Source organism: Saccostrea echinata, unplaced genomic scaffold (genome assembly GCF_033153115.1).
Source record: "Saccostrea echinata isolate AGI-Se365-2 ecotype Australia unplaced genomic scaffold, CSIRO_AGI_Sech_v1 ptg000054l, whole genome shotgun sequence".
Classification (NCBI taxonomy): Eukaryota; Metazoa; Mollusca; class Bivalvia; order Ostreida; family Ostreidae; genus Saccostrea; species Saccostrea echinata.
This window is the reverse complement of record NW_026889803.1, coordinates 60,211,594-60,238,930: the sequence shown is the minus strand read 5'-3', so window position 1 is coordinate 60,238,930 and position 27,337 is coordinate 60,211,594. Positions and strand designations below refer to the sequence as shown.

Genomic DNA, 27,337 nt, shown 5'->3' with positions numbered 1-27,337 from the left:
CGGATAAACTGAGGTCCAGTGTCGCAGTAGGTGCTGGCACGAAAAAGATCCCTCACTGCTTAGTGCCATAAGTGCCGAGTACAGATTTAAATTTGCAGCCTTCCATCGGCAAGTGGTGGCGTCTGAATGTTGAGTGAAAAATTTTTGAACGAATCATGGAACACCCATACAATATTGAAAAGTGATTCTACAATTGATTCTGTTACACTTAATTTTAACACTGGCCTTTCAGTGGCTTTGTCGTCTATGTATTCTAAAGAATCGTCTATAACCTGAATTGTGTCAACAGAGAGAATGGAAAAAAATTATCCAGGTCTGTCTGTCTGCATATACGTTAGTAAAGACATTTTCATGTACTATCTTTCTTCCATTGATAGTGCATTTTTCTTTTGCAAAACTTAAACATCCTTGGTGCCCGCATTACAGTAATTCTCATCTACTGTCTTAAGTATGGCGATTAAAGTATTTAGACTGAAACTCTCTCCTGCAGTTGATTTTTGACATTAAAAAAACCTTCATATTATTATCCAGGTTTTTTTGTCGAAGTCGGAATTGTAAAACACCACAGCTTCTGCTGTCTGGCGACTTCTAACCAGCTCGGCTAAAGTCTTAAACATAAACTACACACACATACACACGTAAATAATAATAAAAATATGTTTTCATAATTTTTAAAAATATGGCCTCATAATCTTGAAAACCGTCACGGTAGCTCAGTCGGCAGAGCGCTCGCTCCGTGATCGGAAGGTCGCGTGTTCCAATCACGGCCGCAACTGACCTAAGTCGATAAAAAAAAAAATAGGTAGCAAATGTTTCTTCCCCAAGCACTCGGCACTTTGAAGTGAAAGTTGCGGGTTCTTCGGATCAGACATTAAAAAACGAGGTCCCGTTTCACGGTAGGCGTTAGCTAAAAGAACCCTCACTGCTCAGTGGCCCTGAGTGCCGAGTAAAGGTCTTAATATGAAGCCCTTCACCGGTGTATGGTGTCTTTTCTATATGAGTGAAAAAAATACAATCAATCATATTTTGAAAGAACAGATGTTGCAGTATTTATATAATGAAATCCCGAGAGTAGAAATATTTATCAATTTGCGACTGACCCATGCAAAAATTTACAATAGTTTACTAAAGTTAACTATAGTTAAACTTTTGATACTTTAATTTACTATGAAACTTTACTCTAGAACTTTTTTGAGATTTCAAAGTTTAAAATCTCTTAGGGTTTTTAAGGTCCCATCCGAAGAACCCGCAACTTTCACTTTAAAGTATCGAGTGCTTGGCGAAGGAACATTTGCTCCCTATTTTTTATCGACTTAGGCCAGTAACGATTTCCGATCACGAAGCGAGCGCTCTATCGACTGAGCTTTGAAATACAATTATATATTTCAGTATGTTTTGTTGCAGCCACATATTTCTTTAAATCTCCAAAACCGCAAACAAAAAATATCAACTCTATGAGAGTTCTTCAAAAAGATCGCAGACAGTTTCAATCTTTGTAACTCTGTATTTAAGATTAGTTTATCATTATGAGCTTGAATACTGTTCGTTGTCTGCTTGTTGGAACTTTGATGATTAGGGGAGTGATAAGTATAAGCTACAAAACTGATTTGCACATTATTGAAGGTTCCCTGACGGTTAAAAGTATCGTAATGCGATTTTAAATCCTATTGTTAGACCAATTACAGGTGCTGTTGTGCAGGATTTGATCCTTATGGACGATAATTGGCGACCTCATAGAGCCCGAATTGTAAATGGGTATCTTGAAAGAGAAACTGTCCAGTGTATGGATTGGTCAAATCTTTCTTCTGACCTCAGTCCAATTGAACATGCTTGGGACATTCTTCAGCTACGCATTTCAGGTCCTCTAACACTTCCGCAGAATTACTGCTCTTCAATAGGAATGGCAACAGATACCACAGGCAAGCAGTGCACGACTAAGGGGCAATATGGGAAGTAGTTGTAGAGCTGTCATTTCTTCGCGGTGAGGTCATAAAAAACTGACAAAAATTGCTGAAAGATAAAGAGTTTAATTTAATTTTTTTATGTTTACAGATATGTTTTTCTGTATGCATATGAAGAATGTGATGAGAATTTTGTTAATCACATGTATGTACTTTGCTTGAAATTGACATTTAAACCTAGAAATAGAATGACAAAATGAGAAAGTTTATTATGCGAAAAGTTTATTATATAAATAAAGATTATTATATTGCTGTTAGAATAGGACTTTAAATAAACTGAATTTTTTCATGAAAAGTTAAATAGAGATGATCTGGTAAAGTTTATCAGAAGCAGTAGCCCTGAGTGTTGTAAATGCAAAATCAGTAGTTCTCAGAGTGCAAATGTTTTGGTACACTGGTCTAAGTTCCTCTCCCGTTGCCTTCTGCAGTTCACTTTCACTCTCGGCAATATTTCCTGCATAAAGTGTTTTAATTAAAGGAAATAGTTCATCATTTCCTCTTCACGTGTTCTCTCAAAATATGGTACAGTTATTCACACTCATTTAATGCTACATATATAATTGGGGTTTTGGACCTTTTCGCATATTTCACATATTCCCTCTTCGTGAACACACACACACACACACACACACACATATATATATATATCTATCTATCTATCTATCTATATATATATATATATAAGCTTCTTCTGTAAACAAAAGTAATTTCATGAAATTAATTGTAGCCCCAGATAACAGAACATGTTAATTTCAAAATTAAATAGCATGAGTTCCATTTAGTCATATGGCACCTGACCCCACTTCTGATTGTTTCAGAGGTCCATGTATACTCTACTCCAAATCTGTATTTTTTTAAAGCTCTTTGAGCTTGATTACTTTTCGTTCTCTTCATATTTCATAGAATGAAATCTAATACATCAACAAAATACATAGTATTTGATGATGAGCTCATCTTGAATACAGTTTTACGAAGATTGAAATGAAATATATGGAGATAACGAACAGTATTCAAGCTCAAAAGTCCATTAAACAATACAAAATAGGAGCAGAGTAAACACGGACCTCTAAACATCAGAGGTGGGATCAGGTGCCATGGAGGAGTGAGCATCCCTTGCCGACCGGTCACACCCGCCGTGTGCTCCTTGTCATGATCGGGAAATAACGGAAAAATCCGTCGACAATTCAGTGTTTAAATAATGGCCTAACAATTAGTATGAAAAACGATTCAATGATAAATTGTATTTGCTGACAAGGTCATTGTATCGACCATAGAACTTACGAAATGATGACTTTAAACGAGACAGTTGATATTCTTGTTTCATCAACTTGTTTGTCAATAATTTACCTTTTTAGAAATTGTTCATACATAGAGCATGCTCTTGCGTATCGAATCAACTGAGAGATATATACCCCGTATGCAGGTGATGAAGGTATATTGCTGCACAAGTAAGGGAAGTTGACGATTGAAAAGTTAAAGTCATCACGTTTATCATAAAGCTTGGTTATTAGATTACCATTAACCTGTCTGCAATCCTTTTGAAGAACCCTCAGAGAGTTGATATTTCTATTTTTTATGGTAGTTATGGAGTCGTAAAGAAATATGTGGCTGCAACAAAACATATTGAAATATTTTGACGTTGTGCACGGTGTTGGTGTTAATTTCGGTAACGTCAAAATGACGTTATTTTACGTGACGTTAGAATATCGAGTGAACGTCGTTTGTGTTTTTTAAAATTAATTTTGTCTGTTTTTGTATGTTCTTAAATACTAAAAAAATATTCTATTAAAACTTTAAATCTCTAGTTTATTGTTCATTATTTATTCAGTATTTCCTTCATTGCTGCACATACATATCTCATAATAATCCTTACATTTAGTAATACGTGGTGCAACAGTGAGGAATACACATTTACATCACTGAAGTGCACGCTAATCAATCAAACTTTGTCTTTAGACAACAGCGCAACGATGCAATTTTTTGAAACAAGTTCGGAAAGTGGATGAAATTCATCTGTTTCGTCGTTGGCACCATTAATTTCGTGTAAACGCATTTCAGGTAAAAATACATAAGATGTAGGGGTGCCCAAGAAATCTGTATTAGTACATTTGGTCACGTTTCCCTCTAGACATTCTTCACAATCATAACACGAGAGATATCTCACGTAATTGTTTCCCGATATATTTGAAAAGAGTTGATGGATGGAGCGAATACCAGGAAGAGGGCTGTATAGTCGGGGTTGATCTCGAGGAATTTCTTCCACAAATCTAAAAATTCGACGTTTTACATTTGAAACACCTTTCGGATTTTGTAATTTTTCATTGGCAAATTGAAACATTTTTTTTTACATTTTGAATTATGTACTGCCCATGCAGAATTGCTTAGTCAACTAAGTCAGCCAGCTGCATCTTGCGGTCCTTTAGCATGACTTGTTTCGAAAAAAATTCGGATTAATGTTGTGTATCCAAATTCAGAAACAGATTCAGAGACATCTCCGAAACAATGCCTACTCTTTCACTGTGCTGCACAGCCATCACAGAATTCGTGCATCGCATGTACCTCGCATGAAATGGATTTAAGATAATCGGAAACTAATTTCTGACAATGGTGAGTAAAATATTAGTCATGTTTATCGTCTGAAGAAATGGTGAAGAAATGTTCTGTTATCAAAGTAGGATCTTCCATTGTACTTTCAATGCCATCGACTTCGAGAATCGCGTGCCATTGAATTATTGTTTCATGGATTGAAACCTCCGTTCTTTGAAAGTAGTTTGATTGAATTTCATTTTTATCCAAGCATTTGTAATTTTCAGAGAAGTAGTGAATAGTTATACAATGACTGTGTGGCAAACTTTGTTGCAAATTCTTTGTTGCATTTGCCATTTGGCACGCATATTGTGGGGGGGGGGGGGATTTGTTTAGAAGTAGTTTTAAGTAATCGAAAGGTTCAACAGGTTTAGTAACTTTTTTGTCATCGTAAGTTTTTTGGTTTCTCCCCCTTTTGATTTTACAGCTATATATTCGAAACAATCCCATGTTACATCTGGGGAGTCATCATTCGATTCTCGCTCCTCGGGATACAAGTATATCTTGTGAACACCGCAGTGTTCACATGTTCAATCTAAACAAGCTTTCATGTAATGTTCATTATTTGTGGGTCAGAGTGTTTGAGAGACTATTTCATCAATATGTTCATAGAGATTTGGATTCGAAACGTATGTTTTCCTGTAAGTCATGCATGCTCTAAAAATGTATTTCATCTCCAAATGATAGCGGCAACAAGTTACTCTATCTTTTGGTCCGGCTGAACGAATATAGTGTGGCTTACACGCCTCAAATAGCCTTTGACATACTTTAATTTCAAGGTATTCTAGTTTGAAATCGTTATAAATTTCTGTTTTTTTCCCTAAAATTTGAACTGCGTGTGATGAGTACTGTTTTGGACCAATTCTGACCCGCTTTACGTCATTTTTATTTCCAGTCGGATGAGAATTTTCGGGGGCGCACCAAATCTCGTAAATAAGTTTTCTGTTTTCATCAGACAGAGCGTCGGACCTTGTTTTTCGCTTTGTATAGGTGAAGCTAGATGACTGAATGAAAAATTTTATTGCGTACAACATAGGCCTTTGATATACGTCGAACAGGAAGTCCAAGCTTTTTAGCAAGAGAAGATTTAGATCTAGTGTTTTTTTTTTTTTACAGAATCCCCACTGACGGAGGCTGTCAGGAAATTCATTACCTCCCTTGATTTGTCACACCTTTTCATTTTCAGTCTTGAAACAGATTCTTCTATATCACCGAGCACAGAATTTTGAATTTTTCTTCCGGAGAGGAAACAAGGTTTTTAGTTTCTAGTATTTTAACCACTGGTGAATTTTTGTCTTCTAAAATGCAGCAATGGTAGCACCTTGTATCAAAGGAGATTTTTGCAAGTTTGATTTTAATTTTCCAAAGCTCGACTTTTTTGCATTTTGTTTTCAAATGATAGCTCAGTGGCTTCCTTTGATTCGCCCGATATTTGTCGGTCTTGTCTTTTCAGGCGCCACCTTTTTTGTCTCCATTTTTGGTGCGTTTAAATTCATTTAATTTGTTAAATTTAGATTTAATTTCTCTTTCTCTTTGTTTTCTGACCCTGTTATTTTCTCTTTTAATCCTTTCCAGTTCGCGCTGTTTTCGTTTTGGTATTGTTGCAGCTTTTGTGTGTGCATCTGTAGCGGGTATTCCCGGCAGTGATAGAAAACACAGTTGTAGCTTTTAACTACATGTTTATTACGGTGACATGTCCAGTTAATCAATGGTAGAATATATGGAATAATGGAAAATGGATATGTCCTGCAATATACAAATTGCGTCATAAAAATATGTACAAACAATATATCAATTATCTAATATTCTGATCATAAAAATATAACAAATTATCTGTCTTCCCTTTTACAATTAATTATTATATTTATCAATTTAACTCGATATGATAAAATGAAGATATTCTATATAAGGGAGTTAACTCTTACAACATAATTACTCGTAACAGTCTTGTGAAGAGTTATCTTTCTTTTATGTTTCTTTACAAATCATAAAATATATATACAGACAGACATACCAATTTATGGAATTGAACTTTCTCCAGTTTCAATTATTTATATTCTTTACTTATGGTGTTACATTTTTAGGAACTGTCTTAGGTCTTTGAATAAAGTAAGTTAGCAGCAATATAACTATGTCTTCTCCATTCTAAATCTTGAGCTAATTCTGAATAAAACTCAGTACCCCACAAAGACCAAATTTACAACCAATGAAATCTAACCATTTCAAAATCTGACCAATAGATGTGTGTGTGGTCATGTAAAAGTATATGTACAGGTGTGGATCCAAAGGGGTGTATAACTATGTCACTAAATACCCATGTTAGTAAAGAATGAACAGAATGATACTTTAATAGAAAACTTATCATTTATAACATATTAAATAGTTTATTTAGTTTATTTAATTTATATCTAATATTTATTTTATTTAAAATCATTTCAACTTTTATTATTTTTAATAAAAGTACCTCTACTACACATCTAAATAGAAAATCTGACAAACTTGTAATTTCGCGAAAATAAGTCACATAACAATTTTATCTCTCAAATATTAAAATTGTATTTAATGCAACACATTTTAATAAGAATTTAAGAAATGCGAGATTGACTTGAATTAATTTTTTCCAGTACCAAACCTTGGACTTTTACTTTGAATTTCTCTTTAAAAGAAATGATTACTCAATGTTTTACACGTATCAAAAACATAACATTTCATGTTTACATTTTATTGGGGTTTTTATAAAGGAAAAAAAAATATCCGAAAAAAATAACAATCGTGGTGGGATGTTTGTACCTCGAACAGGACATTTTTGTTGGGATCCGCCGTTATTTTCGGAGTTTTGTTCGCTGTCTTTTACCCTCTTTCTCCATTCAATAGTTTGTTGCATCCTTTTTTACCTCCTTTTTCCCTTATTTATTTTAATCCTTTCAGCGGCTGTCAATTTACTCGTGCCTAAATAATGTGTAAGTACAACTATTAGACCACAGATCTGTTTAACCAATTACTTACAATTTACAAGATATACTAAATCATTGTATACAGTCATGTTCATTTTTCCCCACCCATTTTAGATTTAAAAAATACATCATACTTTGACATTAAAAAAATGAATATATTGGTGTATTCTCATTACATGTTTTACAGCAATAATAGTTACTTAAGGGTATAAAACTTTTGATATTTTACTATAAATTGTATGTTTACGTAAAGATACGTTAAGAAGAATTGAACGTCAAAGTAACCTTATGTTTACGTCTGTGACATAAAATGTTGACATTCATTTTTTGCTGGGATTTTGTTACCGTTTCATTGAATATAGATTTTTTTATACAAAATTCTTTTTCAAAAGATGCACATTTGATAAAAATCTTAATTTTTTTATTTTGTCTTTATTTAACGACTATAGAAATGATTAATATTACTACGATTATATAAAATAAGCTAGCGGTATAAAATTTGGGCAAGGTGTGATATTCAATGTTGACTTCGTAGATTGTCTATAAAGTACTCATATTCTTAAAGAATCAATTCAACTTTATGTCTCAAGGAAAGTATGGTCATGCACATTTTATATATAAAATTTGAGGGGGCTAAATCAAAAAATAAAAAAAAATAAAATCATATGAAATAATTGAACATCGCATATACATGTAACTATGACGTTTTCGCCATCATTTTTTGTGACACATAGAAACATATCTTATTTCATTATTATTTAGAAAATTTACCGCGTCAAATGCTAAAAATTCTGTATAGATATGCATTTACTGATAATATGAAAAGTATTTTTAAATTTTTGAAAATGTAATAGTGATCGTTAACTCAGTATAACAAATTGACCTATTCCACACCATTTAGAAATTGCAACCTTAGACCTTTGTGACACAAAAATATAACATCATCGGAATAAATCCTCAAAATATAAGGCGCTAATAACAGCATTTCATTCAATTTCAAAATACGATTATTTTTATATTGATAAGTATTATTGAAATATAATTCCAAAATCTAACTTAAAATATTTAATTTTTCCTAAATATCTAATTACCCGCCATGGTCCTTCTCTCTTTCCTCAATTTGTTACGCATGTCTACACACCCATCTTGCACTTTGAGCCAGCGTCCATAGCATACAAATTGAATGACATCACAATTGAAATGACGTACATAATTTACTTCATATTTTTAATTTTTCCTCTAAATTTCATGGAGGTATTTTATATTTCATTGAAGTTACCGACATTTTGCTACTGCATGTGCATTGCTCTTGTTACCTGTCCACATGTAATGACGTAATTTTCGTTATATTAGTCCGACTAAATATATTTTTAATAATCAATTTTTGGACATGTTTTTTAATAGAAATGTATAGAGAATAAAATTACCAACCGAATGATATATAACTTTAAATAGTAAATACTTTCCATCACAAATAAATGAGAGGTAAATGATCCAGCAAATGTAATTAAAACTTTTTGTCACCAATAGCGTGCGCAACGTATATAGATTATAGACAATGAAATTCGGAAATAACGAATAGCAATCAACCTCAAAAATCCTTTGAAACAATACAAATCGGGAGCAGAGCAAACATTGACCTCTAAAAACTTCAGAGGTGGGTTCAGGTGCGATGGAGAGTAAGCATCTCACTGTCGACCAGTCATTCCAGCCGAGTGTTCCTTGTAATAATCGGGCATTCGGAAGAATCAGATGACAATTCAGTATTTCAATAATAACTTAACAATTAGCACGAAAAACGTCAGTCAGCATATGATTTACTGATTATATTTATTTGCTGACGAGGTCATTGTATCAGCCAGAACTTGCGAAATGATGATTTTAAACGAGACTGCTGATATCCTTGTTACATCAACTTGTTTGTCAGTAGACAAACAAGTGAAACTATACAAGTTCGTCTCCAAAGTTCCAATCCCGATGAGACGGGTGTAACCAGGGCAGAGGTAATTTTCACATCTCTTAATAAAAACATTGCACATTTGACACTCTTTGGCGCTTACTTCGTGATCGGGATATCCGACTCCGATTCTCGTACCAGCGATTCGCAAACCAAAGACGCTCAACATGGATAATAACTTTTTCTTTGCCAAGCGCTCGACATTTGAAGTGAGTCATCGGTCTTTGGGATAGGGTGAGTTAACCATGTATCAAACAAATTCCTTTAATCAGTAAACATGTATAAAACCGGACCGAATTATCGCCGTGTTCTGGCTTGTTTCTGTCCTTAAGCCAAAGATTTAAACTTGATGCAAATATTTATTATCATGTGGCGATAAAAATATCACAAGAATAACCTTGAAAAGACTTCATATTAGACATCAAAGAGGAGTAACCAGAATTTTATGACTTCGCAAATATATAGAGTTGCCTTTCTTTCATTAGGGGAAGAAATCCGTCAATTTTTTCAATGGTAATGGTATAGACATTTAAAATTTTATTTCAAGAGTTAATTTTAACTATTATTTCAGTTTAACCATGCATTGTACGCTTTCACCATGCATTGTACGCTTTCCGATGCATGGGTAATCACTGCCCTGTTTGTATAGAGACACTTGTATAATTGCCCACTGTCAGCTGTTAAAGATATACCCTCAACATATTTAGTAAACATACAAGTTATTGGTATATATAATAACTAGACTGATTGATTGATTGTATGTTGTTTTACGTCCCGTTCGAGAATTTTTCAGTCATATAGAGACGTGACCATATACAGGTGAAGGGCTTCAAATTAAGACCTTTACTTGGCACTCAGGGCCATTGAGCAGTGAGGGTTCTTATAAAGGATACAAATTGGGAGTAGAGCCAACATGTATCCTTAAACATCAGAGGTGGGATAAAGTGCCATGAAGGAATAAGTATCTCCCGTCGATCGGTCACACCAACAAAGTCTACATTCAATTTTACTTCCGAATATCGACACAATACGTGCCATGGAGTAATAGGATGCATAAATGTATTGAAGAGGACTCTGCCCTAACATTTTTTGGGTTAAAAATTATATTAAATTAAAATCCGTACACAATTCAATGTGAAAATAATCGCCTCATTTGTATGAGAGACGTCAGTCAGCATTCGACCCAACGGCAGAATTCAATATCAACACAGAATAAGCAAAATGACAAGTTATCATACAAAAACCCTTATATTAACAAAAGTTATATTATAATTACCAAATTGCACATGTCAAAAGCATAGAAAAATATTTTTTACTTAAGAAATTACCGTTCACGGTAGCTCAGACGGTGGGGCGCTTGCTCCGTGATCGAGAGGTCATGAGTTCGAATCTCGGCCGCGACTGACCTAAGGGATAGCAACCGTTCCTTCGCCATGCGCTCGGCACTTTGAAGTGAAAGTTGCGGTCCTTCGGATGAGACCTTAAAACCGAGGCCCCGTGTCACAGCAGGCGTTGGCACGATAAGATCCCTCACTGCTCAATGACCCTGAGTGCCGTGTAAAGGTCAAAATTTGAAGCCCTTCACCGGTGTATGGTAACGTCTCTATATGAGTGAAAAATTCTCGAATGGGACGTGAAACAACATACAATCAATCGATCAATATTCAAGAAATTATTGTCGACATACATTCTGATAGATTCAGGCAAAAAAATACAAAAAATACTTTGCACTCTGTATGACTAAAATGATTATAAAGTAAATGCCAGTTTGGAGCTTTCCTTGGTGTTTATCGAGTACTTTTTGTCTAGCAAGTAGAATACTAGTACCGGCCGCGACAAGCTGAAATTAATAAGAGGACGAACATTTGATTCTGGCCTGGCCAAACTTTTCGAGACAGATTATTTATTTCCATGCCAGTCCAGGACAAATTACTTTTTCTTTCAAGATGATCTCGGACAGATTATTTGGTTTTTTTTCATCTCTGCAAATAGTTTGAGAAGCAAAAAAAAACAAAAACAAAACAAAACAAACAACAACAACACAAAAAAAACGTCTATTCACCAAAACTCATTTCGGGGGAAGGGGGGGGGCACTAGTCATGGGCAGAATATTTCATTTTCTTGCCTGTCGAGGAGGACATATATTTTTTTATTATCAACATTTTCGAGTGCTCAGCAAATAAAAGTGCAAGTTGCGCGTCAGATTGGACTACAGTCTGAGACTCCGTGTCAATACAGGCATTCTTGAAAGAACCCTCACTACTCAGTGGCCCTGAGTGCCGAGTGAAGGTCTAAATTTGAAATTTTTGAAGTTTAAGCTGACATGATATGAGTGAAAATAAAAATCGTCATACGAGTGAAAATATATATCTCTAAAGTAACGTGAAAACAGTGACAAAAAAGAAATCTGTGAGCCAATACTAACTAGTAATACCATCGCTCAGATGTGAATATACGTTCTCATGTAGATATACACAAGTTCAGTTACCTTTAAGTAGTTGCTGAGAAATTGCCACTGACAGACGCAGGGATAAACAGGAAGTTGACATTGAATTCGTACAAAAATGAATCCCACTATGTCGCATGACAAAAAAAGGTGTGCTAAATTTTCATGCATCGGTGATGAGTAGTTGCTGAGAAAACTGCGACGGAAATTTGGTACGAACAGACGCACGGATAAGTAGGACGTTAACATCGGATTCGTACAAAAATAATTCCCATCATATGGCATGCCTAAACCAAGAGTGTGCAAAAGTTTAAAGCATCTGTGAAGAGCAGTTGCTGAGAAAACTGTGGCGAAAAATTGTTACGGACAGATAGACACACATACAAACACACAAGCTCCTTCGGAGCGGGGTTATAATTAACAATCCTACACCTGCTGCAGATGTTGTAATCAGGCCTCTATGTGGCCTCTAAATTTTAGGCACCAGCTGGCGCCTTATAAAAAAAAAATGCAAATTTTTAGTCGTCAAGCAATTTTTTTTATGGCGCCAACTTTAAAAGTTAATAGTTATCAATATAGGGACCCATGACAAAGAAAACACGACATGTCCATTGTTAAAAATAATTTCCTCTTCTTTTAAATTTCTTTTCGCTTTTTCAGAAAAAATGTTAAATTTTCAAGAATCCGAGGATCGCCAAGTCAATTTAAAATGGTTGCCAATTTGGCGACTTGTGAAAATATTTTAGGCGCCAATCAAAAATTTTAGGCGCTATTAGTCGCCAATTAGAGCCCTGGACTAATACTGTAAACCACCTTTTATTCTTGTGAGAAATATCTTCGAGTTTCGCAACCCTCCTTTACCTGCGTTTATTTCTCGCCGCGAAATTGTGTATTGATGCAGAATTATTTCTCATTTGTGAATATTAATCTTCGCCGATGGATTTCAACCTGATTAATCACGAAAAAAATGTCGCAAATAGTTGTTTTACAGTAATTAAATCGGTTAAGTCAGGGAATATGACGCCTTTTATAAGAACGTCCTGAACCTCAATGAAAAGAGACGGAAGTAAGGCAGAATAAGATTGGCATGTCACATTTAAATTAGACTAAATTTGCAGATCCTTAAAACTAGAACCGAGTTACCCTTATGAAAGAGATCAAACTGCACAGTAAAAAGTGAAGATTATTGCGCAATCCCAGTTTTCTTTACAGATGGAAGGCATTTTTTTTTTACTTTCTGTAATGGGATCTCTGCCTATTCATGAACCAGGGATGTATACTTAATACACTCCGTTCGCCATATTACCGGCAAGGACAAATCTACGAAGACGCTAGTCTGCGGGATCCTATGGTAAAAGCCAGACTATGGCATAACTCGACCAGCACAAGTTGGCCAATAACTAGACACTCCAAGGTGGTCTATACAAAATATCCAAGACTACTCCTGAAGTCTCTAAAGTCTGATCGGTTGGATGAAGGTGTCGATTGGGTATCCTTTATAATTTGTAGTTTGACTGAGCAGGGGAAGCGTGCCTATTTCTGTTAGGCCACGACAGGTAGAGAACTTTTTTGTCTTGGCACAATGAGATGAAGTGAGAAAATAGATTTTATTCAACCTCTACAAGTTTCATGCGGTTTCGTTAACTGAGGGGGCGATTATGGTGTGATGTTGAAAGGTAAGTCCTCTGCAACGTCCTTCTTGACCTTTTGTTGTATATTTTTTTTCATCTTTATGTTTTCTCATGAGCCTTCCAGGACTCGCTTTCCACAGATTTTGCATCTGTACACTGTTTAGCAGACATGTATATGTATGTATGTGTATATACAATGGGAATTTTAAATAAACCAGCATTGTGAGAGTATTGCATAAGCAATTCATGTCCCCTATCGGTATCCCCCTTTTTATAAGACCCTGTATATACAAATTTCTCCCCAAAATGTGGGCATTTTGGTAATTACTTACTTTTTTATGATTGAAATGTCTTGGAATGAAGTCTGCCTTATAAAGACGTGTTTGACTGCCATTGGACAAATATGCATGCTTTGATCAGAACAGCTCATCTTTAATACACGATGTCTCTTTTGATTTATTACTACCTTACGTAAATCAACAGTTAGGTCTACATAATATTCGCACCGAACTTTACTCTGTCCCTTTGAAACTTTTAAATAGTCTTCTTGAAAAGGTCAAGGAAAGTCCATTTTTTGATTCCTCGACACCAGAATATCGGCTCGGATCTGTGATTATGGATATTGCAAATCATAGGCTTTTTGAACCCCGCGTTTTACTGAAGAAAATGCAGCTAAAACAATACGGTTTTTCCTTAAACTTCAATATACCAACAAAGGAATTGACGCGGTTAATATAAGTAATATTCTTAATCACAAAAGGGTCCAGTCTTGTATTCCACCATATTTCAAGTTAAAGACTTCACCTTGTATTTCCTACAAATATACATCGACTATTGCTTCCAAACTTTTTAATTACAAGAAAACTTCACAGGGCCTGGATATCGAATATCTGAAACATAATCCTCCATCGTGTTCATGTTCTTCTTCGCCCTATAACTATAGTCCTGCTGGACACGTTATTACTGGTGACGTAAATAAAGTTAATAATGAGGACCTTAGATCAATAATTTTAAAAGGTCCTAAATCTAGGGAACCCCGATCCTTCAACTGGCGTCGGAATTTCATAAATATTATGGATTCTGTAGAGGACTACGCCAGGCGATGGTCCAGACATGAAAAAGAAGACCTTGAAACTTTGTCAGAATGGATTAAATGTATCAGATGTATGTTAAAATCGCGTATTAAAAGATTAATGGGCAATATGAGAACCATCTATCCTTCTGTATTCAATAATCCAGAAGTGAAAAAAGAATTAGATAGATTACATGATCAGTACGTACTGGTCCCTGCTGACAAAGCAGGTAACAACACTGTCTTTGTTTGTAAGGCTCATTATATTAAATGTATTTTAGAGGAACTTGGATTTAATTCTACAAGTGGTAATCCAACTTGTACTCATAGTTCACTTTCTAAGGAAGAAATTCTTCAAAATCAAATGTCAGTTTTGAATATTTTTAATATTCCAAACAACCAAAATGAATTTGAATTACCATATTCATATTGGATTCCGAAACTTTATAAAAATCCTTACAAACAAAGATACATAGCGGGTTCCAGTAAATGTTCAACCAAGCCTCTTTCTTTACTCCTCACTAAGATATTAACAGTGGTGAAGGAGAAACTTCAAGAGTACTGTGCAACAATATATTCGAGAAGTGGTGGAAATCAGATGTGGATACTTAAAAATTCCAAGGAACTTTTGGAAAATTTGAAATCTTAAGATTTTACCAAAATCAACAGCTTAAAAACTTACGACTTTTCAACTTTATACACAACCATTCCGCACGATAAACTAAGGTCCAGGCTTTTTGATATCATTGACAGCTGCTTTTTCAATAAAAATGGAACTCGTAAATATACTTACCTTGTCATTGGTCATTTGCAAAATTATTTTGTTAAAAAACATTCTGACTGTACACACAAGTACTCTGAAGTTGATATTAAAAAGATTGAATTTCCTGATTGATAATATCTATGTGTTTTTTTTGGAGACCAGATCTTCCAACAATCTGTTGGAATTCTCATGGGTACCAATTGCGCCCAGTTATTAGCACACCTTTTTTGTATTCATAGGAAGCAGAATTTGTCCAAAATCTTGTACGTGAATAGAAGAAAACACTTGCTGTGGCCTTCAACTCGACATGTAGATATATCATATCGACGACGTATTGTCAATTAACAATGGCTATTTCCATTCTTATGTCGATACGATATATCCTGGTGAGCTTGAGATAAAAGATACCACAGAGTCTGACACATCTGTTTCATATTTGGATATATTACTTGAAAAAGACGTTAATGGTAATCTAACAACCGAGCTTTATGATAAACGTGATGACTTTAACTTTTCAATCGTCAACTTCCCTTACTTATGCAGCAATATACCTTCATCACCTGCATACGGGGTATATATCTCTCAGTTGATTCGATACGCAAGAGCATGCTCTACGTATGTACAATTTCTAAAACGAGGTAAATTATTGACAAACAAGAATATCAACTGTCTCGTTTAAAGTCATCATTTCCTAAGTTCTATGGTCGATACAATGACCTTGTCAGCAAATACAATTTATCATTGAGTCAAATGCTGACTGACGTTTTTCATACTAATTTTTAGGTCATTATTTACACACGGAATTGTCGACGCATTTTTCCGTTATTTCCCGATCATGACAAGGGGCACACGGCGGGTGTGACCGGTCGGCAGGGGATGCTTACTCCTCCATGGCATCTGATCCCACCTCTGATGTTTGGAGGTCCGTGTTTGCTCTGCTTCTATTTTGTATTGTTTAATGGACTTTTGAGCTTGAATACTGTTCGTTATCTCCATATATATCTCATGATTAAAAAAGAAAACAATTTTTATAATTCTTTTGAATTGTTGACAATATATCACAATTATCGATGTGGGGCACTTATGCAATGGTCCAAATTGAACAAGGTATGAATTAACCAGATATCTGGTAAAAACTCTAAAATTATAAGAACAGAAAATGAACGACTTCCTGTAACAGTGAAGGCACGAGTGATTCGGGTATTTTTGAACTCCTTTACAATAAAATTATGTTTGAATAACACGACTGTCGGTAAATACGACTGCTTACGTATGGAAAACGTTACTCGTTCTTAACTCAAATACATAACCCCCTCCCCCATTGCTTCTTGTGTTATTTCGCCAAGTATATATAGTATTCGCTGGTAGAACTAGCTGAAAACAATGCACAATATTACTTAACGTCTTCTGTCCAAATCTTTAACCTGAATACCTCGTTTTACGAATATAAACTTAGTGCAGAACGAACCCGATCATGAACCCGATTATAAAAAAAGAGAGGAATGTTTAAAAATGATTTCCTCTAGCACCTGTTTGTCAAAAAATGTAAAATTCAAACTTGATTTATAGTTTATCACTATAAAGGCACCCAGCAAGCTTCAAATCAATAACCTTTAACATGACAACCCCTTTTAGGAACATTAATTTAGTGCAGCGCGAACCCGATTATAAAAAAGAGGAATTACTCTAGCACCCGTTGGTCAAAAGTGACAAAACTAGAATTTTATACTAAAGCAAGCTGTACATATTTGCCATATTCGAGGGTTTCTGATCAGCTCCGCTTCACATAAACCTTTGACCTGAACAGAATGACTTTGACGGGGTTTACTATCGCGCCATCTAGTGAACTCTATTGAACTCTGCTACTGACCAATCAGAGTAAGTGATTTAAATAGAGTACGAAACAATATTGAAAGTCGGTAATAAATTCAACATAATTAAAGTCCAAATAAAACATTTATGACTGTTGACATGTAATTTTGATTTACCATAGGATAAGACTGGTTTTCCAGTAATACATGTAACACATTTTTGATAATAGATGTTTTGAAAAAATATAATTCTTGTTTTTTGAATACCTGATTGATATAATCAGCTTTAATTACTATAAGTTGATATTTCCTGTTGGTAATATTTGGAACATGTTACCATTATACGACACAAGTTAATGTTTTTCGACTGTCGTATGATGTCATCAGCGTCACGTGGAATATTCCGGAATATTTATGCCGTTATCGTTTTTAATATTGGTTAGCAATAGTTGAAGTCCGTTTATGCATTTACAATGTGCGCCAAAAACAAAGTGCAGTGTCTGAAAAGGCTTTTTATTTGTCATAATACACATTGGAAGAGTCTTTAGAGCCATTATTAAGATGCAAAGTTGTGTCAGGATTAATACTTTGAACATTGGTTTTATGTAGACTAAGTTTGTCAAAACTGAGACAAATTCATGCTAGAAACCCAGAAAATGGTATTAGATACATATTTTCAGAACCACTGAAAGAAAATCCTAAGAGTTTAAGGATAACAAAATCAGCAAACATTATTCAAAAGGTTGTGGTTATTCAAGTATGTAAGCATTCATACATTTATGTACTTATGTATATTGAACCGACATGTACTTGTGGAAAAAGTGTGTGGGGGTATGTATATTCAGTTTTACCATTGTTTCTTTATTGAGTTATTAAAAGTAAAAGGTAAATTATATATCAAGATTTATTGAGTCAACAAATTGCTGAATTTTAAAGAAAAAAGAAGAAAAATATATTATATGTGGACGTCATACAGAGACAATGTATTTTAATACTTATTACCTGGCAACATAAACATTGGTTTGCCATTTTAGAAAGGACAAACGTTGCCTTCCATGTGTAATAAATTTTATACGGTTTTAACTATTATTGGAAATGTAGACATTTTTAGAGGCAGCACTGTATTTTTTCGAGATTATTGGTAAGAAAAAAAGTTCTGTAAATGCCATGATGTGCATACTGAAAAGCTTAATTGGCTCCATATTGTTTAAACACAGTAATTTGGTTTTTGCAAAGAGCTGTAGATTTTGCATATTACTATAGTCTCAGTGTGATATTTGATTAAACAGCGATCCTTGCTAGTATCATTATGCATAGGTACACATGTAAACTGCCATCGAATAAAAAAAAATGTTTTGCAACTTATAAACATTTTCTTTATTTTAATTCTTAAGACATTATTCTTTAAATTCAAACAAAAATGACATGTATTTAACCTTAAAAACACAGAGGGAGGAAAAACCTTAAGCGCTCCGCCTGGAGGTCCTGACTCCTCAGTATGTACCGGTATATCATCTCTGCATGTAAAATTTGTACACAAAACCTCGTCACGGGCAACCATATCTTTTTTGCATAAAAAAAGAGATAAAAAATAAAGAAACAGCGGAACAATATTAATGTTGTGTTATTTATGGGATATAACATATTAACCTAAGATTGATTACGATGCCTTAATTTGTCAACTTCTTGTAGTCATGCATTAAACAATCCTGTGTAAACAAGTTTTTCATGCACTTTCCGCTCCAATGGAAAATTGTGCAATGTCCCTGAGGTAGTGACTCGCAAAATAGAACAGAACTATGTCCTTTTGTTTCATTTTAAGATGAAGGGTGCGAACAAATTGCATGTGTATCATTTTACTGAAACGTAAATTGAAAAAAAAATTGAAACAAATTAAATTTAAAAACTCTGCACTGATAAACTATACAACTATACCAGTAGCCTGTACCAACATTCCTTTATTGCTTTAATCTAATAAATACTTTGGCCAAATTCGGTTGTTTGTTTGTTTGTTTGGTTTACGTCCTTTAAAGAATATTTCATGCATCCATGATGAGACGCCGCCAATTACTATAAAGGGTTGCAAATGTAGACCTGTACTCGGCACTATGGCCATTGAGTATTAAATAATCTTATTTTTTTTAGCATCCACTGGGACATGGTAGGTCTATCCCCGCCTCTCAATCAAAGAACCAGACCCCACGTTCAAAAATCACTCTGCGAAAATGATTCTTATAATTTTTTTTATCAAAAGATATCAAAAATCATTGTCAACTTTCTATGGAATAAAAGAGAGAGAATTTAACAAAATACATTAATTGGTAAAACTGAACAAGGATGAATAGGAATCATTGCTGTTGAAAATAATTTTCTGCAAACCCTTCATGGATATGAAGAAACTTTCAGTTTGATAAAGATATTATCATGTACTTTACCTTCTTAGTCTATTAGAAAAAAGAAATTGATCAATATATTTTATTTAAACAAGGTGGTGTAATTCTGATAATAATACAATCTGGGAAAAGCTAATTTCTAAGTTTAATGTCGAAGTATTTTCAATGTTTTAAAAAATATATATAATACATTGAGGAAAGAATTCTTATCAAAATGTATTTGACACAATATTTTATCTAGGGCATGCATACTCCTCCTGGGCACCTGATCATACCTCTAAAATTTTCAGGGGTCCGTGTTCTATGCCCTGTTTACAAGTTTTGTTTGATTTTTTTTTTTTAGAACGGTCACTGTTCGTTGTCTTCACCATTTTCAAAATGATTCTAAACCTTCATGATTTGAACAATGGATCAAGAGTGGAATCTTGTATGCTAGAGATGTTTTTGATGAAAATGAAAAAAAAGTTAAACTCTCGCATTAAGCGATTGAAGAGCAATATGCAAACCATCTATCCTTCTGTGTTCAATAATTCAGAAGTGAATGACACGATCAGTATGTACTGGTCCCAGCTGACAAAGCAGGTAACAACATTGTGTTTGTTTATAAGGCTTATTTTAATTGTATTTTAGAGGAAGTGGGATGTAATTCTACCAGTGGTAATCCAACTTATACCCATGGCTCCATTTCTAAGGAGAAATTCTTTAAAATCATAAGTCAGTTTTGAATATTTTTAAAATTCCCAAGAACCAAAATGAATTTGAATTTCCATATCTATATTGGATTCCGGAACTTCGAAATCACAAAATTTTTCCAAAATCAACAACATAAAAACCTACGACTTTTCAAATTTATATACAACTATTCCCCACGATAAAATAAAGTCCAAGCTTTTTGATACCATTGACAGCTGCTTTTTCAATAATAAAGGAAATTTACTTACCTTGTAATTGGTCATTTGCAAAATTATTTTGTTAAAAAACATTCTGATTGTACACACAAGTACTCTTAAGTTGAATTTAAAAGATGCTTGAGTTTCTGATTGACAATATCTCTGTGGTTTTTGAAGACCAGGTCTTCCAGCAATCTGTTGGAATTCCAATGGGTACCAATTGCGCCCCGTTATTAGCAGACCTATTTTTGTATTTTCATATGAAGCAATATTTGTTCAAAATCTTACACGTGAAAAGAAGAAAACACTTGCTGTGGCCTTCAACTCAATATTTAGATACATCGACGACGTATTGTCAATTAAGAATGTTTTTTTTTTATTCTTATGTCGATACGATATATCCCACTGAGCTTGAAATAAAAGATACCACATAATCTGACATATCTGTTTCATATTGGAACATTTTACTAGAAAAAGACGTCAATCGTCAACTTCCCTTACTTATGCAGCAATATACCTTCATCAGCTGCATACGGGGTTTATATCTCTCAGTTGATTCGATACGCAAGAGCATGCTCTACGTATGGAATATTTTTAAAACGATTTAAAACGAGGTAAGTTATTGACAAACAAGTTGCTGAAACAAGAATATCAGCAATCTCGTTTAAAGTCGTAATTTCGTAAGTTCTATTGTCGATACAATGACCTTGTCAGCTAATACAGTTTATCATTAAGTCAAATGCTGTCTGACGTTTTTCAAACTAATTGTAAGGCCATAATTTACACACTGAATTGTCGACGGATTTTTCCGTTATTTCCTGATCTCATGACAAGGGGCACACGGTGGTTGTGACCGGTCGGCAGGGGATGCTCACACCTCCATGGCACCTGATCCCACCTCTGATGTTTTAGAGATACCTTACAACATTTAATGCTAAATATCTTCTAAATAAGGTTTTTAACTTGTTCTATGCTTCCCTTACAAATTATTTAATGACAACTTTTTTTTATTTAGTTTTAAAATGAACACGTCTTCCAAAAAATGAAAGAAAGAGATTATCTCTCTTCGTGTATTATAACAACAAGCAATATAAATGAAATATATGGAGATAACGAACAGTATCCAAGCTCAAAAGTCTATTATACAATACAAAATAGGAGCAGAGCAAACACGGACCTCCAAACATCAGAGATGGGATCAGGTGCCATGGAGGAGTGAGCATCCCCTGCCGACCGGTCACACCCGCCGTGTGCTCCTTGTCATGATCGGGAAATAACGGAGAAATCCGTCGACAATTCAGTGTGTAAATAATGGCCTAACAATCAGTATGAAAAACGTCAGTCAGCATTTGACTCAATGATAAATTGTATTTGCTGACAAGGTCATTGTATCGACCATAGAACTTACGAAATGATGACTTTAAACGAGACAGCTGATATTCTTGTTTCATCAACTTATTTGTCAATAATTTACCTCGTTTTAGAAATTGTACATACGTAGAGCATGCTCTCGCGTATCGAATCAACTGAGAGATATATACCCCGTATGCAGGTGATGAAGGTATATTGCTGCATAAGTAAGGGAAGTTGACGATTGAAAAGTTAAAGTCATCACGTTTATCATAAAGCTTGGTTGTTAGATTACCATTAACGTCTTTTCAAGTAAAATATCCAAATATGAAACAGATGTGTCAGACTCTGTGGTATCTTTTATCTCAAGTTCACCAGGATATATCGTATCGACATAAGAATGAAAATAGCCATTGTTAATTGACAATACGTCGTCGATATATCTAAATGTCTAGTTGAACGCCACAGCAAGTGTTTTCTTCTTTTCACGTACAAGATTTTGGACAAATTCTGCTTCATATGAATACAAAAAAGGTCTGCTAATAACGGGGCGCAATTGGTACCCATAGAAATTCCAATAGATTGTTGGAAGACCTGGTCTCCAAAAACCGCATAGATATTGTCAATCAGAAACTCAAGCATCTTTTTAATGTCAACTTCAGAGTACTTGTGTGTACAATCAGAATGTTTTTTAACAAAATAATTTTGCAAATGACCAATGACAAGGTAAGTATATTTACGAGTTCCATTTTTATTGAAAAAGCAGCCGTCAATGATATCAAAAAGCCTGGACCTTAGTTTATCGTGCGGAATGGTTGTGTATAAAGTTGAAAAGTCGTAAGTTTTTAAGCTGTTGATTTTGGTAAAATCTTGTCATTTCAAATTTTCCAAAAGTTCCTTGGAATTTTTAAGTATCCACATCTGATTTACACCACTTCTCGAATATATTGTTGCACGGTACTCTTGAAGTTTCTCCTTCACCACTGTTAATATCTTAGTGAGGAGTAAAGATAGAGGCTTGGTTGAACATTTACTGGAACCCGCTATGTATCTTTGTTTGTAAGGATTTTTATGAAGTTTCGGAATCCAATATAAATATGGTAATTCGAATTCATTTTGGTTGTTTGGAATATTAAAAATATTCAAAACTGACATATGATTTTGAAGAATTTCTTCCTTAGAAAGGGAACTATGAGTATAAGTTGGATTACCACTTGTAGAATTAAATCCAAGTTCCTCTAAAATACATTTAATATAATGAACCTTACAAACAAAGACAATGTTGTTACCTGCTTTGTCAGCAGGGACCAGTACACACTGATCATGTAATCTATCTAATTCTTTTTTCACTTCTGGATTATTGAATACAAAAGGATAGATGGTTTTCATATTGCCCATCAATCTTTTAATACGCGATTTTAACATACATCTGATACATTTAATCCATTCTGACAAAGTGTCAAGGTCTTCTTTTTCATGTCTGGACCATCGCCTGGCGTAGTCATCTACAGAATCCATAATATTTATGAAATTCTTACGCCAGTTGAAGGATCTGGGTTCCCTAAATTTAGGACCTTTTAAAATTAGTGATCTAAGGTCCTCATTATTAACTTTATTTACGTCACCAGTAATAAAGTGTCCAGCAGGACTATAGTTATAGGGCGAAGAAGAACATGAACACGATGGAGGATTATGTTTCAGATATTCGATATCCAGGCCCTGTAAAGTTTTCTTGTAATTAAAAAGTTTGGAAGCAATAGTCGATGTATATTTGTAGGAAATACAAGGTGTAGTCTTTAACTTGAAATATGGTGGAATACAAGACTGGACCCTTTTGTGATTAAGAATATTACTTATATTAACCGCGTCAATTCCTTTGTTGGCATATTGAAGTTTAAGGAGAAAACGGATTGTTTTAGCTGCATTTTCTTCAGTAAAACGCGGGGGTTTAAAAAGCCTATGATTGGCAATATCCATAACTACAGATCCGAGCCTATATTCTGGTGTCGAGGAATCAAAAAATGGACTTTCCTTGACTTTTTCAAGAAGACTATTTAAAAGTTTCACAGGGACAGAGTAAAGTTTGGTGCGAATATGATGTAGACCTAACTGTTGATTTACGTAAGGTAGTAATGAATCAAAAGAGACATCGTGTATTAAAGGTTTATTGTAAGACCGATGCCCATGACTACGCTTACGTCTCTGTGTACGGTTAAAAAGTCCCATCACATTTACATTGTTACACTGTGGACTGGAAAGATTTCCAACACTATCGACATTGTCATTACATCCATAGGGAAAGGCTGTCCCTAGCTTTCTTATCCAAAATTCTTCTCGTTGTCTACGGAAAGGTGTACTCAGTGATGGACTGTTTGTGTGGTGGTAAATCTTTTCCAGAATTCTAACTTTCATTGACAAAATAGAATGATCAGGTAAATTAAAATGTTTGTATAAAAGTTGCTGACCCCCATTATTTATCTGAAATCTATGACCTGATGTTCTTTTATTGAGAGATTCCTTGGTTTCACCAACATAAACAAGTCCACAAAGATTACATTCTATTCCGTAGACAACATTAGAAGATTTGCAGTTCAGATTTTCCCAAGTTTTGGTACAGAAGCTCTGTCCAGTAAGATTACTGGTGAAAGAAGTGTTAGTTATCAAATTGTCACAGGTTTTACAGTTTTTCGCAGAACATTTTGAAATAGAAGACATGGGATCGGAAAAGGAGTCTTCGAATATATCTCTAACAGAAACTTTACATTCTTTCAATTGTTTGTATGAACTATTGGTTTTATACCAAAACTGGGAATCTGAAGACTGTACATATGACATATGTTTAATATCCCTGAGGATTATCCGAGGGGCACCGAATGAACTCCTTGAGTCTGTGTCCCTTATAGACTCAAAAGAGTGACGCCTTTTTATACTGGGCGACGCGTCTGCCAGTATCATTTCGTTATTCTGTGTACTCATGAATGAATAGGTACCGAACGACAAGTATCCTCGGGGACAGATTGTCCACCAGCAGAGATACATGTTCGGTGGTTAAAATGAAATATATGGAGATAACGAACAGTATCCAAGCTCAAAAGTCTATTATACAATACAAAATAGGAGCAGAGCAAACACGGACCTCCAAACATCAGAGATGGGATCAGGTGCCATGGAGGAGTGAGCATCCCCTGCCGACCGGTCACACCCGCCGTGTGCTCCTTGTCATGATCGGGAAATAACGGAGAAATCCGTCGACAATTCAGTGTGTAAATAATGGCCTAACAATCAGTATGAAAAACGTCAGTCAGCATTTGACTCAATGATAAATTGTATTTGCTGACAAGGTCATTGTATCGACCATAGAACTTACGAAATGATGACTTTAAACGAGACAGCTGATATTCTTGTAAGGGATGGCAAGCAATATTCGAATATTCAATTGATGAGTTGATATTCGAATATGAATTTAAGATTCGAATATTCGGTGTTTTCAGATTTCATAAAAAGAAGTATGATTAATAAATTTTGATTAGAACAGAGATGGAATTATCCCTGCTTAATTTACTGGCGATCAGCTTCGATCGCCTGATTTCTTTCACTACTTTATCTTATAGATCTACTAAATTACATGTATTTTGTTTTGTGAGACATGATGCTGTAGTTGATATTTTCAAAAAAAAATAACAATACCATATTAAGCAATATCAATTTAGTCTTCATAACTTAATCTATACCAAATTAATTTTAAAAAATAAAAAGGCTGGCCATCAAATGACATATGCTCTAAACTGACCAGCAGTTCTTCTGTCCCAAAGGATACAGATAAGAGCTGCTGGATCAGAGATGCTCTAACAGAAATGATTGAAACAGCTAGTCTTCCTACATTGAACTCCTTAATTTATCTTTAACTGGATGCATGTCCACTCATTACTTTTAAGGGATGAATAGATCTGCACTATCTGCTTTGTAGTGCAATAAAAATGAATATTTATGTAATTCTGAAAATTAAATTTGAAAACAAAGATTTTTTTTTTATAAATTTGTTTTTTTTTTATACATTTGCCCAGTTCCCAAGAGATATAGATAACACCTGCTTGATCAGAGATGCTCTACCAGTTAGCTCCTCACACTAAACTCATTAATTTCTCTCTAATTTGACATGCAATTTTCTGTTAATAAAATTCTCCTTGACTAGTGATTGATGATTACACCCATGGAAGAGGTGGAACATTACATGTTATAGACTGCGATAAAGTATATAATGAGAAAAAAATAAGTATTTTCTTGATTAAACATTTTTTAATAAGGATACTGCAACACTCTTACATTTTTTTGGGATTGTGTAATTTAATAGTAAAAAGACAATTTTTTTTAAATTTCACTTAAATTAAGGTCACAGTGACCTTGAAATAGGTTGTGACACACCTTCTACCTAAGATGCATTAATTGGCCAAGTTTGATGATTCTAAGTCTAATAGTTTTCTAGTTATGAGTCGGACAGGATTTTTTGCATAACATATTAAGTAAAGGTCAGATCTCCATAGTATAATACGTCCCGTCTAAAGACGGGCGAATAAAAATTTGAATCATCTTTACCCAAGGATACTTTGTGGCAAATTTGGTTGAAATTGCCAGTGGTTCTTGAGAAGAAGTCGAAAATGCGAAAAGTTTACGCACACCAGCACGACGACGGATGAAAATAGATAGCAATAGGTCGCCTGAGTGACTCAAGTGACCTAATAAAAGGTTTAATACATACATGATGCCTGACGTCACAGTATATAGCCATATCAGCCCTGCAGGTCTGGATCCCCTATCATTTTACTTAATATCTCTGGTTATGTTTTATTCAATTTCATAATGATGCGGATCTGATACAGATTTATATCACACCCCTAGTAGATAAAACCTTAAAAAACAGTACTTATGATAATACACCTATTTTGGTTCACATTCTCTGAATTTTAAATTACTATTTTTTGATATAAGCTACATGTCAATAATAAGTGCATGATTATTTACTTCAATTTTTCTGAAGTTGATGGGTGATGTATTTAACATAATTAAACATACCCCTTTTAACCATCACATCCTGTATCAGCCATCGACCAATATCAGCCCTCGGGCATTCAGCCCTCTGGCTAATATTGGTGTCTCAGGCCGACACAAGATGTGATATGGAAAAGGATATATTTTCTATTTACAACACACAGACACCAAATATTCTTCTATTAGAAAAAACTCACAAGCTTTTGGCTCTATCAGACTAAAAACTATGAACATTAAAATGTTCATTAGACCAGGCATATATCAAGCACAACAATACAGTAACAGTGATTTTATATTGCTGGTAAAAGAATGTGATCTATGTCAGAGATCTGCCAATGCTGCCCCATCAACGGCCCCTCATCTGGAAGTCGTACCAGTGGCTACAGATGTGTGGAACAAAATTGGTATGGATGTGGTCAACTTTAAAGAGTCTGTCGATGGTTATAAACATGTAATTACTATTACAGATTACTTTTC

The 27,337-nt window shown here is 34.6% G+C and overlaps 1 pseudogene; it reads right to left on the bottom strand.

The window, feature by feature from the left end:
• Positions 1–3,900: 3,900 nt before the first annotated feature.
• Positions 3,901–6,169, bottom strand: LOC133205072 (uncharacterized; annotated as a pseudogene).
• Between the last annotated feature and the right edge of the window lie 21,168 nt (positions 6,170–27,337).